General features: G+C 41.8%; 1 long non-coding RNA gene across 2 annotated transcripts in view; it reads right to left on the bottom strand.

Annotated features, from left to right (window-relative positions):
- Positions 1–1,288: 1,288 nt before the first annotated feature.
- LOC142433049 (uncharacterized) overlaps positions 1,289–20,477 on the bottom strand; it is a 36,463-nt gene continuing 17,274 nt past the window's right edge. For both annotated transcript variants that reach the window (XR_012781070.1, XR_012781071.1), the window contains one exon: positions 1,289–3,075. This is a non-coding gene — a long non-coding RNA (uncharacterized LOC142433049). The remainder of the gene's footprint in view (positions 3,076–20,477) is intronic.

Below are 20,477 nucleotides of genomic sequence, written 5' to 3'. Positions count from 1 at the left end.
GGTGGATTGAAAAGATCATCAAAGTTGACAAACCTTTAGCTCAATGTGTAGCAATGCACCTCATGGGTCAGTGGAGGTTTGTGTCTTACTATGATGTGAATAGATTTCAGGAGAGCTTTCAGATTAAGACTGACTAGGAAGAAGGTCTTGGTGATTTATTAAAAAAAAAATCAGCCAGTGAAAATGCTATGGATCATAGGGGGCTGATCATGAGGAGGGTCAGCTTTTTTTCATGAGTGGGCAGCTTTTTTTCGGTTGGCCCTGAGGTCTCCATGAATTAGCAGCTGACTTAATAGAAGCTAACAATATCCCACTATATGAGCATTTTGTTTATTCATTCATCTGTTGATGTAAGATAAATGTTTTTTTTAATGCTTCTCTCCAGGAAGAGTTGTGGGGACTTAGCCTGTGGTGCTAAGCCGTACTTAGAAAGAACGTTGGATTTTACATTTCCACAAAGCCACGTTTTCAATCTGCTCATATGCATGTGAGCGCTGGATAGCCATTATGAAAGATTAGCAAAGAACTGGTGCACTTTAGTGATGGTGCCGGTGAAGCATCTGTCGGTACCATGGACTGCTAAAGGAACAAACACAATTTTTGCTGAAGATGTACAGAGAGAATACTCCGGAGAAGTGATGATGGAGAGACTTTCTCTCACCGACATTGCACATCTTGTCAGATGATATGAGTCCCTGGAGAAAGACATCATCATAAAAAGAGGAAGATTTTCTAAGAGAGGAATTGACACAGTGGTCAAAACAATGGGCCCAGATATAACAACTGTGATGGTGGCATGGAACTGGGCAGTGTTTCATTTTGTTGTATATGAGGGCACTATGAGTCAGAGGTGAATCAATGGCTCCTGACAACAACAGCTATCAGTAATCATAACATTTCCAACAACAACAACAACAACAACAAAAGTCTCTGCACAAATGGTTTCACTGATAGTTTTCATAAGTAGATATTAAATCAGCTATTTTAAAAAAGTAACACCAATCCTTCCAAAAATAGCCATGAAATAAAAGAGGAGACAACACTTTCTAACTCGTTATATGAGGTCCCCATTACTCTGATACCCAAACCAGACAAACACACTCCAAGGGTTGGGGGGGGGGGGATTACAAGGCTAATAGCCCAGATACATAGCAATGAAAACAAAAATCCTCTACAAACAACTGAATCCAACAACATCTTAAAGGAATACACAGCACAATGGAATGGGATTTATTCCAGGAATGTAAGAGGTATTCAACATCAGAAAATCAATCATCCTTTCCATCAATTTTGTCTGCCAGTTCCCAAGGGCTTTATTGGTTTGGAAAGAGGAGCTGGACACAGAACAGACACACTGAGTACTGACCACGGGGCCAGAGGGACGGCACTCTTGTCTCCCTCTTCCTCGTAGACCCAATCTTGTAGTCCAATTTCTCCGGCTTAGAGCAGACTGATTTCCTTCTCAGTGATTTTGACCCAGTCACTGCCATCAATGATGTTCTAGCCTAGTTGAATACAAAAGTCCCCACAAACAGTTGGTTCCTGGCTTCGAATCCTCTGGATTGGTCTCCCCCTGCATCATCCGGCCTGTCTTCACCACATTCAGTCCCTCCCAGACCATGGTCACAATTGATCCCGAGTTCATGTACTTCACCAGCCCCAGGAAGAATGAACTATCTTTCAGATTAATGGACTGCTGCTTCAGGTGTTCCTCAGAGGCCTTAACTAACTTCAGGGCCACCATGCAAAATCCCTTCTGCTCAAAGTGGTTGATGAAGCTGCCCACCAGGCTGCGCTGCACGCAATCCAGCTTGATGTTGGGGGTGGGAGCGGGTGGAGGTTGGTGTGTGGAGCGGGCGGCTGAATCCATGGAGACCTTAATCAATTCTTTAGGGTTTTTATAAAAGATTGTGTCATTTAAGAATAAATGCAGGTTTACTTACTTCTTTTCAAGGTGGATGCCTTTTATTCCCTTTTATTTTCTAATTGCTCTGGCTAGAAACTCTTTGAATTACAAAAATAAAACCCACTGCCATTGAGTTGATTCTGACTCACAGTGATCCTTCAGGCAAAGTTTGAGTATAAGTGGCCAAATAGGACATGCTTGCCTTGTTCCTGATTTTAAGGAGAAAGCTTTTAGTCTTTTACCATTAAATGGAGTTCTCACAGATGTCTTTTATCAGCTTGAGGCAGGGCTTCTATTCTTAATTTGTTGAGTGCTTTTATTATTAAATATTATTGGTGCCCCCCCCCATTCTACTTATGTTCTTAGAACGAAGGAGGAGAAAAGCACAACATACATGATTATCTTAATAGATGCAGAAAAAGCACCAATCTGTCAGGATAAAAACTCTCAACAACTGAAAGCTTTCTCTTTAAAAATCAGGAACAAGCCAAGAATGCCCTAGTTGGCTACCTCTATTCTACAGGACAGAATCCCTGGCGGTGCCATAGATTACACATGGGGCTGCTACGTTCACCCATCTCTCCACGAGAAAAAAGATGAGGCTTTTTGTTCCCACCATGATTTACGGTCTCTGAAACCCTATGGAAAATGGCTGGTCTCATCTTTAGGGTTGCTATGATTCAGAATGGACTTGATTGCCAGTGGTTGGTTTTTGTTTTGTTTTGTTTTTAATTCAAAATAGGACTAGAAGTTCTAGCCAGAGTAATTAAGCAATACAAAGAAATCAAAAGCATTCCAAATGGAAAGGAGCAAATCTGTCTCTATTCCCAGAAAACCCTAAAGATTTTACACACACACGAACTCACACACGCACGCACACACCGTTTTTTGAGTGGATAAACAAGGTTAGCAAAGATGCAGAATACCAGATCTAATATACAAACATCTGTTGCTTTTGTGTACACTCCACCCCACCACCCACCGCTATTGAGGAGATTTTGGCTCATAGCTGCCCTTTAGGACAGAGTAGAACTGGTTTGTAGCGTTTCCAAGGTGGGAAATACTGACAGAAGTAGACTGTTTCAGCTCTCGCCCACTTTTCAGTTAGCAGTTGAGTGCTTTCATCACGGTTTCACAAGAGTTCCTTCTGTACACTGGCAATGAAGAATCTGCAAAGGAAATTAAAGAAGCAATTCTGTTTGCAGCGACATCGTAAAGAATGAAAAATTTAGGAATAAAGTTAACCAAGAAAGTGCAAGACCTGAACACTAAACACAGTAAAACACTGTTGAAAGAAATCAGAGTCCTAAATGAATGAAAATCATCTAACGTTCCTGGATCAGAAGCCTTTTTTTAAATACTTTTATTGGAGGCTCTTACATCTCTTATCACAATTCATACATTCTTCCAGTGTGTCAAGCACATTTGCACATGTGCCGCCAACATCATTTTCAAAGCATTCTCTTCGCACTTGAACCCCTGATATCAGCTCCCCATTTCTTCTCCCTCCCTCCCCCCCTGCCCTCCCTCACGAATCCTTATAAGTTATAGATTATTTTTTTCCATATCTTCCATCGTCTTCCACTTTTCCATTACTTGTCTCCCTGGGAGTGGGTTCTAGGTTGCTCCTTGTGATCAATTCCCCCTTTTACCCCACCTCCCCACCATCCCCTGATCCTCCTGGTACTCTCCTTATTGGCCCTGAGGGGTTTATCTATCCTGCATTCCCTGTGTTGCCGGTTCTTATCTGTAGCAATGTGCATGCTCTGGTCTAATCTGATTTGTAAGGTAGACTTGAGGTCATGATAGTGGGGTGAAGGAAGCATCAAAGAGCTAGAGTGAAGTTGTGTTTCATTGGTGCTATACTGCACCCTGACTGGCTCACCTCTTCCCTGTGACCCCTCTTTGAGGGGATGTCCAATTGTCTACAGAGGAGTATTGGGTCTCCACTCCATGCCCCCACACACACACCCGCAGTCACCTTGGGTATGGTTTTATTCTGGGTCTTAGATGCCTGATACCTGATCCCATGGATACTTCATGATCACACAGGCTGGGGTGCTTCTTCCATGTGGGCTTCGTTGCTTCTGAGCTAGATGGCCGCTTGTTGGATCAGAAGTCTTAATATTGTAAAGATGGCAATGTGACCCAATGGACAGTATGGGAGTAGCCACTAATGGAGTCTTTGGGTAGCTCAAGTAGTTAAGTGCTAACTGCTAACCAAAAGTTTGAAATTTTGAATCCCCCCCACCCAATCTCAAAGAAAGGCCTGGCAATCTATTTCTAAAAAAAAAAAAATCAGCGATTGAAAACCCTGTGGATTATACTGAGTTAGAGTCCATTGTGAAAGGACACATACTATAGGATCTCACTTCCATAAAATAAGCAAATATGTAGCAAATTATCTTGCTTGGGAGAGCAGCAGGGCAGTGAAGAAGATGAAGACCCTCTGGGAGATAAACTGACACAGTGGCCGCCTCCGACATAATTGCAACTGTGAGGATGGCACAGGACCAAGCAGTGTTTTGTCCTGTGTCCTGTGGTTCAAAGGGTCTCCATGACTTGGAATTCACTCAATGGTACCTAACAACAACATAGCAATCCAAGCTTATTTATAGTTACTGGTGGTGGGGGTGGGGTGGGGTTGTTTATAGGAGGACACTGATTGTGTTAAAGGTGGTGAAATAGTTTGGGAAAGGACAACAATGAAAGTTGCATGGCATGAAGAATGTCGTCAGTGTCACTGAATTGTAGGTGTAGAGATTGATGAGTTGTTGGAGATTTTATTATGCATATTTTCACCACAAATGGGAAAAAGAAGCCCTCTGGAACCAGGCGAGGTGGAACAGCTGGACAGGAAAGTCCCTCCCTAAATGCCTAGCATGCTATGCTGCTTTCTAAATGGAGTAGGACATGCGCCTGGAACAGGATCGAAAAGAAGTGCTGACTCTGGGATTGCTCCCGATCTGAACAGCAGTTCCAGCGGGGGAAAGGACAGGAGGCTGCACGCAGGAAGAAAATACACTAAGATTAAGATACTCCTTGCTTTAGCAAAGGTGGTATGGGGAAGGCATGCGAAGCTGGCCTTGTCAATATCCACAGTGAAGCCTGTTTGTTTATGGAACTCATCTGTTTATGTTGTTAGGTGCTGTCGAGTCAATTCTGCCCCACAGCAACCTTTGTATAACAAAACGAAACACTGCCCAGGCCTGCGCCATCCTCACAATTTTTTTAAGTCATTTTAGTGAGGGCTCATACAACTCTTTTCTCAATCCATACATCCATCTCTGTGTCAAGCACATTTCATTCTCAAAATATTTGCTTTCTACTTGAGCCTTTGGTATCAGCTCCTCATTTTCCCCCTCCCTCATGAACCCTTCATAATTTGTAGATTATTATTATTTTGTCTTATCATATGCTGTCAAACATCTCCTTTCACCTACTTTTCTGTTGTCCACCCCCCAGGGAGGAGGTTATATGTAGATCGTTGTAATCGGTTTCCCCTTTCCACCCCACTCTCACTTCACCTTCCCAGTATCACCAAATCTCATCACTGGTCCTGAAGGGATCATCTGTCCTGGATTCTCAATGTTTCAAGTTTCTATCTGTACAAGTGTACATTCTCTGGTCTAGCCATATTTGTAAGATAGAATTGGGATCATGATAGTGGGGCGGGGGAGGGGAACAGGAAGCATTAAAGAACTAGAGGAAAGTTGTATGTTTCATCGTTGCTACACTGCACCCTGACTCGCTCGTCTCCTCCCCTTGACCCTTCTGTAAGGGGATGTCCAGTTACTCACAGATGGGCTTTGGGTTCCCAATCTGCACTACCCCTCATCCACAATGATTTGATTTTTTGTTCTGATGATGCCTGATACCTGATCCCTTCCACACCTCGTGATCACACAGGCTGGTGTGCTTCTTCCGTGTGGGCTTTGTTGCTTCTGAGCTAGAAGGCTACTTGTTTACCTTCAAGCCTTTAAGACCCCAGATGCTATATCTTTTGAAGCTAGCCACCATCAGCTTTTTTCACCACATTTGCTTATGCACCCATTTGTCTTCAACGATCATATGGGGAAGGTGAGCACACAACAATATGATTTTTTGTTCTTTGATGCCTGATAACATCCCTTTGACACCTCGTGATCACGCAGATGGTTGTGCTTCTTCCATGCGGGCTTTTTTGCTTGCCACGCAATAGTTCTTATGTGTGAACCCATTGTTGCAGTCACTGTGTCAATCCATCTAGTTGAGGGCCATCTTCTTTCTCACAGCCCACCCCTCCACTTTACCAAGCATGATATCCTTTTTCAGGAATTGGTCTCTCCTGACAACATGTCCAAAATATGTCAAATGAAGTCTCACTATCCTTGCCTCTAAAGAGCATTCCGGCTATACTTCTTACCAGATAGATATTTGTTCTTTTGACAGTCCATGGTAATTTCAATATTTTTCACCAATACCATACTTCAAATGCATAAGTTTTTCTTTGCTCTTCCTTATTCAATATCCAACTTACACATGAATTTGTGCTGATTGACAATACCATGACTTGAGTCAGGCATATCTTAATCCTCAAAGTAACATCCTTGCTTTTAAACACTTTAAAGAGATCGTTTGCAGCAGATATACCTAATGTATTTTGATCTCTTGACCACTGCTTTCATGAGCAATATGATTATGGATTCAAGGAAAGATGAAATCCTTGATATTTTTAATCTGCCTTCCATTTATCATAGTGTTACCTATTGGTCCAGTTGGGAGAATTTTTGTTTTCTTTACATTGAGTTTTTATCCAAACTGAAGGCTACAATCTGAATTCAGGACTGCCAGTCATGGAAGAGGCCTTTGGGCAAACAGATCTCTACCAAAGCAAAGCTATTTCTTCTATTCATTAAAGTCTTCTATATATAAATACAAATGGTCAGCCAAGACACACCAGATGAAGATAAGATTTTTTGAGCCTTTGAATTGGTGTATATTGCTTCTGACTTTAAGAATTACCTGTCATGATTTCACTTTGCTTAGGATGCAGACACACAAGGTTACAACTATAATGAAGATTATTTACATCATAGAACATGCTTGTCTCCTCAGAGTACTGAGTCGATATAAATGGGCAGTATATAAATTGTATACCCAAAATTGGTTGGAGGGGGAGGCAAAAGCATGAAGTGGCTGTCTTACAAACTTTCGTGGGTGGGGGGAATGTTTTAATAGTATTATGGTATAGGTGTTCACTTAACTGCAACTGTTAGGCATATAAATTTTTATTTTGTTCACTTATAGGATACATATTATGTTTAAATGAGGCTGGCATATTTTGAGTGTATGCATTTTAGTTTTATACTGTTAGGCACAAAAATGATTTTACTATTGTTTTGTTTGAAAATTAAGTATGGTTTAAGAGTTGTGTAAAGGTGTCGAGTTGACAAGGGGTGGTCTGTGGTTGTCACATAATTTTATGTCAACTTGAAAACTAAAAGTGTAGGGGTGGAGTCTACCCTGTCAATCAGGTCACAGCCTGACGGTGTCTCCTTGTGGGCATGGCTTTCTCATGAGGAGGTTCCTGAGAATCTCCTATCTATCTATCTATCTATCTATCTATCTATCTATCTATCTATCATCTATATTCACCTTCCTGTTGACAGCCTATGCTTAGACCTACCAGAGCCCTGTGGTGCTTCCACTGCCATTGGATCCACAAGACTTTGTACCCACCAGCCGGTGATCTTCCCGTTTTCTGCATCATTGCATGTGGCTGCATGAGTCTGAAGAGTACTTAATAGACTAGTATCAGATTTATGGACTGGTATAGGATTTATGGACTTGATCTGGACTGGGCTGAGATGTTTACTTGATATATAATTACTTCTTGATATAAAGGTCTCTTTTTTACATATATGAGAGTCACTAAATTTGCCTCTCTGTCAATCTGACCTAACACAACCTCTTTAATAAAGGTTATGGAAATTTTTGAGAACAGACAGAGATGATGGGTGAGCAATATGATGAGCATAAGGTAATATCATTGAACTGTAGATGTGAAGAAAGTTAAAATTACATGTTTTGTTATAAATGTATTTACCAGAATTAAAAACAACAACAAAATCTCCATTTAGCATTCTGAGAACATGTTGTCTATATGTAGGCTACCATGAAGAAGCATAAGAAAATGAGAAAGATTGGAAAAATAAAGCTATAATTAGAAAGTATAGCAAAATATGAGGGAGAGCTAAATTAAGTTCTTGGGAAGGCATACAAAGCATGAAATCGAACTCATTTTTAATGCCAAGGTTTAACGTAACAAGCATGTACAAAGTGTTTTCCACAAGTATTCAGGAAATCCTTGTTTTTGTACTCAGTGTTGATGGGCCCTTTCCGGAAGGTTTTATGCCTCCAGTTTGTTTCCGTTTTGGGGGTGCAAACACTGTCACTATGAAAATCCTCACATTTGGAAGATTCCCTTTGAATCATTATTTAGACTTGGTGATTGATTTAAAAATTAAAAATCAAGAAAAACAAAACCCTAGCCATGTGTAAGGACTTGAATGATCCAGATATTTGAGACAATGCAAGAGTATTGCCATCCATATAGGAGATCATATGGAATCTTAAGGTAACATCTCTCTCTTTCTCTCTCTTGCTCGCTCTCGTTTAGCATTTGGTCTTCTCCTATCTTCTTTATTAAAAGTCCAGCTTTCACATGGATATCAGGTGATTTAAAATATCATAGCTTGGGTCACGCACACCTTAATCCTCAAAGGTAGCATCTCATTTTTTAAAGAAATGGTCACCGAAGATCATAAAGAGTAGGTGCATTGCCCTAGGTGGTCCAAAGTATTAGCAAGGAAAATGGCCTTTTAATCACTACAGTACAGTTAATAGCAGTTATTAACACCTTCTAAAGGCCAAATGACCTCATTTAATCCTTTTAACAACATCAGGTGAGGTAATGCCCATGATACGCCTAATTTTATATATGGGGAACTCCAGAAAGCAGAAGAACTCAAGATACTAGAAATTGTTCTGTAAGTGTAGGGAATGAACATGCTGAGGGCATAGAAAGACAAATGAGAAGTCCCATCCCCACTCTGGATCCAGTTTTATGATCTATACAATGAGAAGGTTGACTTCTCTCAATGTACATCCAAACCATCACCAAGAGTCTAAATAGAAAGGCTTGGAGAGCTTACCATTGTCTATATCTTAAAAGTAAATTCTTTCCAGAATGAATTCTAATAAGTTCACCGGTTAACTTCTCAATAGCAACTCAATTTGATTTATATGATGAAGTATGCATGACATTTCACTTACTGTCAAGTTCTGCCCCTTTCTTTTATGTGTATTTGCCAAGTATGAATACTTCAAAATGTCCCAAATATTTCTGCCTTTGAGCACAATAAAAGGAGCAAGAAGCATTCCCAAGAAAGTCTGCTTAATGCCTAAATTATAATTCAATAACACATCCGTGGACTCTTTGTTTTACCTTATTGAAATCTTTCATATGCATTTTGTTGTTAGGCAAACAGAAGTTATTGATTTTTCCATGCTTCATTTGTAAATAGCAATATACATTTTTGGAGAAAAAGAAAAAGACCCCAAAAGTCACTTATAATCCCTCTGTTCTGTTTTCCATTCCTAAACACTCCCTTTGACTCTAGCTGCATCCAGATTTTCCCACAGTTTATCCATTCACCCCACAGGTATTTATTGAGAGATGCAATGAGACCACCACTCAAGGGATTACACATACAGCAGTTCAAGTCCCAGACATATATACATACACTTTCAGTCCCTCTTCTCTTTCCCATTCTTTTTTTGGGGGGGTGGGGAGCATAACATTATATCGCAAGCATTTTTCCATTTGTCTGTACTGGAAGAATTAGGATGGGAATAGTAAAATGGACTAGGTGCTACAGAGGAAATGAGTAAGTTACTAAGAAATGAGGTTATTGAGACTCCATCTTACACACTTTGTATGTGGTATAAGGAGGACTTGTTTATGGAGAAAGACCTCATGCTTGGTAAAGTGGTCCATGGAAAAGAAGACCCTCAATTGAGGTGGATTGGTATAATAAATGTATAATAATTGACACAATAAATGCAACAATGGGCTCAAACATTGTAACAATTTTGAGGAGGGCAATGGCCCATGCAGTATTTCATTTGTTTATGCATACATACGGTCACGATGAGTAGCAACCAACTGAGAACACTCAACAAAAACAGAGTCCTCGGGGAGAAATTGGAAGGTAGTATAGTGGCTGTTTCTTAAGTACTTTCTTGTGACATGAATTGTTCTGATGATGTGCACACATCATCTCATTTTCTTTCCTTTCCTTTACAAACCTCCTCATCTTACATGTAAAGCAGCGGTTCTCAACCTATGTGTCACAACCCCTTTGGGGGTCAAACGACCCTTTCACAGAGGTTGCCTGATTCATAATAGTAGCAAAATGACAGTTATGAAGTAGTAACAAAAATAATTTTATGGTTGGGGGAGTCACCATAACATGAGAAACTGTATGAGAGGGTTGTGACATGAGGAAGGTTGAGGACCACTTATCTAAAGGACCTGAAACTTGATGAGGCTGTGAATGAATGGCCTACAAATTGAAGAGCTCACCTGCTATTTGAAAATTATTGGATCAAGTCCACCCAGAGGCACAATGGAAGGAAGAAGGTCTAGCCATCTAGTAAAAAAAAAAAAGGCCCATGAAAACCCCCTATAGAGTTCTACCCTACAGACATGGGAGCATCGCAGTTGAAATATAGTTGATGACAATGGATTACTTAAAAATTAATAAATGGCAAAGCCAGAACTGGAATCTCAGTTTGTTTTGCTCCAAATGCTTTCTTTCACTCTTGGGAAGGAAAGATGGGGGCTTTCTTTTCTTCCTTACAGGGCTTTGATTTTTTTCCTATTGTTCTCTTTGGGGGGTAAGGGTGAGGAAACCATTCTGAACCACCTTCTGCTTATTTCCAAGTTGGGAAGGAAATAGGAGAAGAGATAAAGGAGGCATCGTGCAATGTAGTAGAGGAAATTCCACATAAAGAACTGCTACTTTCTCTCTCTCCTCACCTCAAGCCTTGTCTGGTTTGGAGAAACAACTGACAAAATATTACGGACTCTGTTAACGAGGCCATGAAAGTCAAAGTTCTAAGATGCAGGAACTAGACAGAACCATCCAGGAAGTTCAAAGGCATGCAATGCCAAAGGCGTGCAGCTTTATTGCATCCACCCACACATTGGTGACTTATAGGACGCCAGAGCCGCCTTGAACCCTTGAGATATCCCCAAGGCATTAACCATCACCAAAGCCAAGTTCTAATAACAGGAAATCCCTGAACCATCTTGAAGCTGACCATCACTGTAAAGTCTTCCTTCACTCTAAATGTTTTTCAAATAGGAGCAAAGTATGGACACTATGAAAAACTCCTCAGGCTCTCAGTGTTGACGTAAACCATTTTATGACTTAGTATATACTAATGATGTAAATATATACTAATATAAAAGGGTTTATAAATGCTTTTGACTCATAGCAGTTGAACAATTCTGAAACTAGGATGATTTTGCATTATTAACTGCAAACCAAAGTACAAAATCAATTATTCTAATTCCTCATATTAATTTAATATGACGGATGGTTGTGCTCTGCCGGAGCAAAATCACTTTCCCCATTGTGAATATTAGTCTCTGCACACTTAAAACTCTTCCTCCAAATGAACTGTGATGAAGCCTAGTGGTATAGTGGTTACACAACAGGCTGTGATCCACAAGATCCACAGTTCAAAACTGCAGGCTTTTCTGCAGGAGTAAAACGGGGGTTTTACTCCTGTGAATAGTTACAATCTCAGAAACTCTCAGGAGCAGTTTTACCCTGTCCTGTAGGGTCACTAGTTACCATTGACTCAATAGCAATGAGTGGAGTCACTTGCGAGGTGGTGGGGTAGGAATGCATCATTTATTTGTGTATTATGTCCACCTCGGTTCTTTTTTTTTTCTGGGATCCAAGGCAATGGTACTATTGTGATTGTAAGTAGAACTCAATTCATATGCCATAATCAGAAGGCCATACTGGGTTACAAAGGTTCCTGAGTGGTGCCAACAATCTCCCCCTAGCCATACAGTGGAAGAAAGACCTGGCAATCTGTTTCTAGAAAGATGATAGCAAAGAAAAGCCTATGGAGTCATCTACTCTGCAACATGTGGGTTGTCCATGAGTTGAACTCAACTCGAGCAAGAGCAACTGGTTCTTCCACAATACAATTCTAGGAGACAGATTGAGGATCAAAGTTTCAGAAACATGAGTAAATAATAGCATAAGCTTTGGAGTTTGTATCCTGGCTCTGGTTCTGCCACGTGTTAGCTCTGTGAACTTAGATGAGTTATTTAACCGCTCTGGTCCTCAGGGTTCCTTCTCTATAAAATGGAAATGATAGGAATAGTCTAATTTGACAAGCAGAAACGGGCACCATGACCCACTTTCTGACAAGCATGATCCTTAAGCCTTAAACACAAGAGAAATTAGAAGTCACTCTGTTATTCCAGATGTCCTCTGTAACTTGAGAGCCACATGGGGTTGGGCAAGTTGAAAAAATACATTTCTTTGACCTTCCACTCCACCCTCCCTTTATCTGCATGTGCTGTCCCAGGTTCATGTTTTAGGCAGAACTGGAAACTCTGATTCAGTCGTTAAAGGGAAATAGTTGGCAAGTCCAGTAAGTAGACAACTGAGAATAAGTTGAATCCATGCCACTAGACAGCTGTTTTAATCTGAAGCCCACCAATAAAGGCATGTTTTTTCTTTGTTTGTTTTTCTTTTTGCTTTGTTTCCTGGCTTTGATTCATGAGGCCCCCAAGGTTGAAAATAGCCGAGCCACCTGCCATTGGTTGGTATATTTTTAGGACCATCAGGGTTGGAAACAGAGCTATGTGCATCTAGAACCTGAGCCAGGCTGCTGGGTGGGTCTGTCACCTCCATTGGGTTTGTAGGTCCTGGGCTGCTGGGTCAAGTCCAGCACCCAGTCGTGGGAGAGAAATCTCCAAGACTAGCAAAGAAAAATCTTGGAAGGAAGGATGTGAAGTTTGCTTTTTGTTTGTAAGGGGCGGCAGACAGGGAGAATGGGATGGGTAGAACAGCATAGCCAGTGAATATTTGGACAAAGGATAAAGGAAGTTTGCAGAAACAGCAACCTTCTCTTGCCATCAAGTTGATTCTGATCCATATTTACCCTATAGGACAGAGTAGAATTACCCCATAGGGTTTCCCAGGCTATAATGACAGAAGCAGTTGGGCAACTGATAAATTCAAACCACTGATCTTTTGGTTAGCAGCCATGCTCTTAACTGCTGCATCACCAGAGCTCCTTGAATAAACAGTAGTAGCCCATAGCAAGCAGTGAGCAACAGAATGAGACTTTTTCTTTGCTTAAAATATGTAGTTAAAATTTATTTGGCTAACTTCTATCAGTCTCACAAGAAGTCCAACTCACTTGAACTTGTCCGACTACCATGGATTTTTTTAAATAAGAACAGATGAATTTCAAGAATTTGTTTTCTCCTTTTTCTTCTTTCCATCCCAATACAGAGAAAAATTAATTCTCCTTGTCTCGCTGTGAATCTCATCCCCCATCCCCCAAGTGAATGATTAAAGTCACATAACATACTGTAAGGTTTCTCTCTCCTGGACTAGATTTCAGCCTCGGTCCTTGGCTCCGTGCGAGAAAGATTTCACGCTGAAGCCGGGCTCGTGATCCAAGTGAATTTAATGAGTGTTAAAAGAAGCTTCAGGTTTTATGTGGCACCCATAGGATTCCTCTGACCATGAGGCCTGAGAGACTGCCCCAGGTCACGCAAGGATCTCTCTCCTCCCACGGAGACGACCAGACCACCCAAGCAAGACCCTCTCCCTCTCGGTTCCTGCCTTCTTAAGGGTTCCTGGGGGAGGTTGGGTGAACGACCCCAGGTCGATCCCATTGGCTGAATTGCAGTAACCTGGCCCAGGTGGGCTGCTCCAGGTGTAATGCCCATCTCCACCCACTGGCGGGAAAATCCAGCTTTGTCCTTTTCTGGTTCTTCTGGGCATGCGTAAATGGACTTCCCCATTACCTAGGCTAAGCTACCTAACAATACTTCTTAAGCAATACACACTGTGCATACAAGTGTGTTTGTCCTATTATCCAGTTTCTCAGATTATTTGATCAACATACAGATTGAATAAATATAGTGAGAGGCTACAACCCTGACATCCTTATTTTAAGTCACACAGTATCCCCTTGTTCTGTTCAAAGGACTGCCTCTTGGTCTATGTACAGATGAAGCATGAAGTGTTCTGGAATTCCCATTCTTCTTGCTATCCATGATATCCATAATTTGGTCTCCATGATTTGCTATGATCTACACAGTCAAATGCCTTGGCATGGTCAGTAAAAGCTAAGTAAGCGTCTTCTGGTATTCCCTGCTTTAAGCCAAGATCTATCTGACCTCGAAAATTATACCCCTGGTTTCACATCTTCTTCTGAATCCAGCTTAATTTTCTGACAGATCCCTGTCTAATGTACTGCTGCATATATTCTTGGATGATCTTCAGCAAAATTTTACTTGCATGTAATACTTAGGGTATTGTTGGATGATGTTCTCATGCTATTGGATCACCTTTTTTTGGAATGGATACAAATAGCTCTTCCATTTGATTGGCCAAGTAACTGTCATCCAAATTTCTTGGTATAGACAAATGAGCACCTCCAGCATGGTATCCACCTGTTGAAACATTTCTATTGAAATTCTGTCAATCTCTGAAGCCTGTTTTTTGCCAATGCCTTTGGTGCAGCTTGGGATTCTTTCAATAACATTGGTTCTTGAATAGGCTAGGCTACCTTCTGAAATGATGGTATACTCCGAAGTTCCCTTAAACTCCACAAATGGAGTGTTGGAAGCAATAGAGAAATATGGCAGAGTGGCAGGACACAAAATCAACAAACTGAAATCCATTGGACTGCTCAACACATCAGACAAGATCACAGAACAGACAATTAAAAAGGTAGTACAATAGCCAAGCACAAATAGAAATACCTAGGGATACACCTGACTAAAAAAACCCGAAAGATTTGTATGGGGAAAATTATAAAACACTACTACAAGAAATCAAGAGTAACCTTAACAAATGAAAGAATATCCCATGCTTATGGATTGGCAGAGTCCATATAGTAAAGAGGTCAATTCAGCTCAAGGCACTATATAAGTTCAACGCGATCCCGATACAAATACCACCATCCTTCTTCAAAGAATTGGAAAAACTGATTACCAACTTCATATGGAGGGGGAAGAAGCCCAGAATTAGCAGAGAAGTCCTCAAGAAGAAAGACAAAGTGGGAGGGCTTGCTCTACCTGACTTTAGCACGTACTACATGGCCACAGTAGTCAAAACAGTGTGGTACAGGTATAACAACAACTATTCAGACCAATGGAAAGGAGCTGAAGGCCCAGAAATAAAAACATCAGCATTCAGGCAACTGATTTCTGAAAGGGCCCCCCAAATATTAAATAGGACGCAAATGCCATCTCCAATAAATGGTGCTAGAAAAAAATGGATATGTACCTGCAGAAAAATGAAGCAAGACCCTTACCTCGCTCCATGCACAAGAATAAATTCAAGGTGGATCACAGACCTTGAGATAAAATCCCAAACAATTAGGGCCATTAATGAGGGAATTGGGACAAACCTGAGAGCGTTGGCACAGGGAATACATATGCTATCAGAAAAAGGGAAGGATACAAATACAGATGAGTCATAAATAGACAAGTGGGATATACTGAAGATAAGACATCTATGTACATCGAAAGACTTCACCAAGAGGGTAATAAGAGAGTCCAGCAACTGGGAAAACATCTTTAGCAATGACACATCAGACAGAGGCCTTATTACTAAAATTTACAATACATTGCAAGCTTACAATAAGAGAAAAACTAACTGCCCACTGAGGAGGGGGCAAAGGACCTGAAAAGAAGTTTCCCAGAGTCTGAAATCTGAATGGCGAATAAACATATGAGAAAATGTTCCCGATCTTTAGCCACAAGAGAAATGCAAATCAAAACATCTATGAGATACCACCTAACACCCACAAAGATAGCCCAATTCAAAAAATCAGAAAGCAACAAGTGTTGGAGGGGCTGTGGTGAGATAGGAACTCTCATCCACTGGTGGTGGACCCGTAGGTATATACAGCCACTATGGCAGTCGATTTGGCGATTTCTAAAGAGAAGGAAATTGAGCTACCATATGACCCAGCAATCCCCCTACTGGGCATACACCCACATGAGGCAAGAAACAAACCACGGTCAGACATCTGTGCTCCAATGTTCATTGCGGCACAGTTCACTATCGCAAGGTGTTGGAAACAACCCAAATTTCCAGCAACAATGGATTAAAAACTGTGGTACATACAAATGGATTAAAAACTATGGTACATACATACAATGGAGTACTATGCCTCGCTAAAAAGCAGTGATGAACACATGAAACACATCGCCGCATGGGAAGAACTGGAGGAAACTATGCTAAGTGAAGTAAGCCAGGCACAAAAGAACAAGTATAACGTGAGTCCGCTGAGGTAAGTTTATATAAAAAAAGAAAAGAAAATGCAAAAGGAGCACAGGGAACAAGCTACTGTCTACAAACACTCCAGGGGTGAGGTCCAGGTAGTATGGCAGGGGCCAGACCAAATCCAGGGGTACATATGGTAGTCAACTAAAAAGGTGTGGGTGGGGAGGGAGGAAAGGGAAGATAAAAAAGTTGTGTGGTGGGGGAATAGGGCACTGACCCACCCAACGGAAGGGTATTGTTTGAGTCTCCACAGGGAAAGAAGGACCGACTTAAATCCAGTGTTCCAGGATGTGAATGCAGCATGCCAGCATGGAGTTGGGAGCCAGTTGAGGGGCCTGAGGGCCCAGCCCCCATACCAGCTACATGGACAACTGCCCCTCCACCCAGAAGAATTTACTTTAGAGGCCAGCACTGAAGCTGCAGCAAGGGGTGGGGCATGTCTGATAAGAGCACGCAGGAGCAAATGAATGGGGAGAAAGGGAGAGTGGAGCACACCCTGGCCCACCAGGCCTGGAGGACGATATCCACGCTCTAAACAGCCAATGCACAGAGTGGACTATATGACTGATCCCACTATGAGAAACACCGTCGCTCACTGAACCAGGGTCCTACTGGGGACAACAGTGGAGATTCAGTGTCACGGCTCGCCGGGACTGATCCCGCAACACCTAGGCAAAACACTAAAGATGTGCAGCCGAACAATTGGGGGGAGCAAAGCAGGGAGCTCCTGAGGAAGTACAAAGGATAGACTCTGGGGCCAGAGGGTGGCACCCGATTGGACCTGACTGAAGGACATGCCTAGAGTTCAAAAATCAGACCTTGATCTATTTACAGGTGTTTCTTTCTTAAAAAATTTTTTCTCTTTATTTTTTAAATTAATTCATTCTTTTATGGGTCATTTGTTTTCTTTTTTGTTGTCATCACTGTGTTCTCATTCGTCGCCTGTCTGGCTATGACTTGGTTTTTGGTGCATATTATTATCTCTACAGATCGATCTAGATAAGATAGGCTGGATGAACAGTCTGGAGGAGAAAACAATGGGACCAATGATTCCGGGAGGACATGGGAGAGGGGGTGGCAGGGATAAGGAGGTGGTATTGACCAACTCAGGGACAGGGGAGCAACAAGTGATCCAAAATTAGTGGCAAGGAGGGTGTGAGAGGCCTGGTAGAGATTCAGCAAGTGCAATGTAACCGAGAGAAACTACTGAAACCCTAATGAAGGCTGAGCATGATAGTGGGACAAGAGGAAAGTTAAAGGAAATAGAGGAAAGAACTAGGTGACAAAGGATATTTATAGAAGTCTAAATACAGACATGTACATATATACATATATTTATATACAATTATGAGGAAATAGATCTACATGCATATATTTATAGGTTTAGTATTAAGGCAGCAGCTGGACATTGGACCTCCACTCAAGTACTTACTCAATACAAGAACACGTTGTTCTATTAAATTGGAATTCCATGATGCACACTTTCCCTATATGATCACTGAAGACAAATGTGTGCATAAGCAAATGTGGTGAAGAAAGTGGATGGTGCTCGGCTAACAAGCGGCCATCTAGCTGAGAAGCATCAAAGCCCACATGGAGGAAGCACACCAGGGTGTGCAACCATGAGGTGTAGAAGGGACCAGGTATCAGACATCAAAGAACAAAACATCATATCAGTGGGTGCCCACCTTCCCGATATGATCACTGAAGACAAACGTGTGCACAAGCATATGTGATGAAGAAAGCTGATGGTGCCTGGCTATCAAAAGATAGAGCATCTGGGGTCTTAAAGGCTTGAAGATAAACAAGCGGCCATCTAGCTCAGAAGCAGCAATGCTCACATGGAAGAAACACACCAGCCTCTGTGACCACAAGGTGTCGAAGGGATCAGGTATTAAGCATCAAAGAACAAAAAAATCATATCATTGTAAATGAGGATGAGTGCAGAGTGGAAACTCAAAGCCCATTGGTAGGCAACTGGACACCCCCTTACTGAAGGGTTGTGGGGAGGAGATGAGCCAGTCAGGGTGCAATGTAGCAACGATGAAACATATAACTTTCCTCTAGTTCTTAAATGCTTCCCCCCCGCCTCCATTATCATGATCCCAATTCTACCTTACAAATCTAGCTAGACCAGAGGATGTAAATTGGTACAGATAGCAACTTGAAACACAGGGAATCCAGGAAAGATGAACCCTTCAGGACCAGTGGTGAGAGTCGTGATGCCTGGAGGGTGGAGGGAATGTGGGATGGAAAGAGGGAACCGATTACAAGAAACTACATATAAACTCCTCCCTGGGGGATGGACAACAGAGAAGTGGGCGAGGGGAGACATCAGACAGTGTAACATATGACAAAATAATAATAATAATTTATGAATTATGAAGAGTTCATGAGGGAGGGTGAGTGGGGAGGGAGGGGGGAAATGAGGAGCTGGTATTAAGGGCTGAAATAGAAGGCAAATATTTTGAGAATTAATGATGGCAAGAAATGTTCAAATGTGCTTGACACAATGGATGGATGTAAAGATCGTGATAAGAATTGTATGAATCTCCAATAAAATGATTAAAAAACAAAACTGTGGAGTATTACACATCCCTAAGAAGCAGTGATGAGCGCATGAAGCACATCGCCTCATAGGAAGAACTGCAGGAAATCATGCTAAGCGAAGTAAGCTAAGCAAAAACGTATAAGTACAACATGAGTCCATTGAAGTAAGCTCAAAAAAATTAAAAAGGGGCATTGGGAAAAAGCTACAGTATACAAACATTCTTGGGGTGAGGTCCAGGTAGTATGCCAGGGCCCAGACCAAATCCGTGGATACATATGGTAACCAACTAAAAAGGAGGGGGGGGGGAAAGAAAAATAACAAGACATGGGTAGTGGGGAACAGGGCACTATCCCACCCAAGAGGAGGATATTGTTTATATCTCCACAGGGAAAGAGGGACCAGACTTCAACGTGGCGCTCCAAGATGTGAATGCAACATACCGGCATGAAGCAGGGAACCAATAGAGAGGGCTGAGGGATCAGCCCCAATCCCAACTACATGGACAGTCCCCTTCTCCCCCCCCCCCCAGAAGAATTTCCTTCAGAGGACAGCCCTGAGGCTACAGCTCAGGGAGAGGGACATGTCTGATCAGAGCACACGGGAGCAAATGGAGGGTAAAGAAGAGGGAGTGAAGCACATCCTGATCAACCAAGTCTTGAGGATGATATCCCTGTTCAGAGCAGCCAATGCACAGAGAGGACCATATGGCTGGCCCCACTATGAGACACAACACTGGAGACACAGTGTGGGAATTGCACCAGATCTGACCCTTCCACACTGAGGCAAAACACTAAGGGGGTACAACAGAACAACAAGGGGAGCAGAGCAAGGAAATCCTGAGGGAATACTAAAAATAGATTTTGGGGCCAGGGCATGGCACTCCATCAGAGTCAACTGGAAAAACTCCTGAAGGTCAACAACCAGACCCTGAACTATTTACAGGTTTGTATTTTTTTTTTGTCATTGTTTTTTGTTGTTGTTTTGCGCTGTCTTGGTTTTTTGTGCATGTTATAATCTCTGCAGGTCTATCTAGATAAGATAGGTGGGATAAACAAGCTGGAGGAGAAAACAATGGGACTGAGAGTTCCAGGGGGACCTGGGAGAGGTGGAGCAGAGGAAAGGAAGTGGATGTTAACAAACCCTGGGACGAGGGAACAACAACTGATACAAAATGGATGGTGAGGAGGGTGTAAGGGGCCTGGTAGGGCTTGATCAAGGACAATGTAACTGAGAGGAATTACGGAAACCCAAATGAAGGCTAAGCATGATAGTGGGACAAGAGGAAAGTCAAAGGAAATAAAGAAAAGAACTAGGAGCAAAGGGCATTTATAGAGGTCTAAATACTGGCATGTACATATGTAAATATATTTATATAAGACTATGGGGAAATAGATCTAGGTGCATATATTTA

This window comes from Tenrec ecaudatus, chromosome X, assembly GCF_050624435.1.
Source record: "Tenrec ecaudatus isolate mTenEca1 chromosome X, mTenEca1.hap1, whole genome shotgun sequence".
Taxonomy (NCBI): Eukaryota; Metazoa; Chordata; class Mammalia; order Afrosoricida; family Tenrecidae; genus Tenrec; species Tenrec ecaudatus.
Note: the sequence above shows the minus strand (reverse complement) of the source record. Positions and strands in the feature narration are given on the sequence as shown.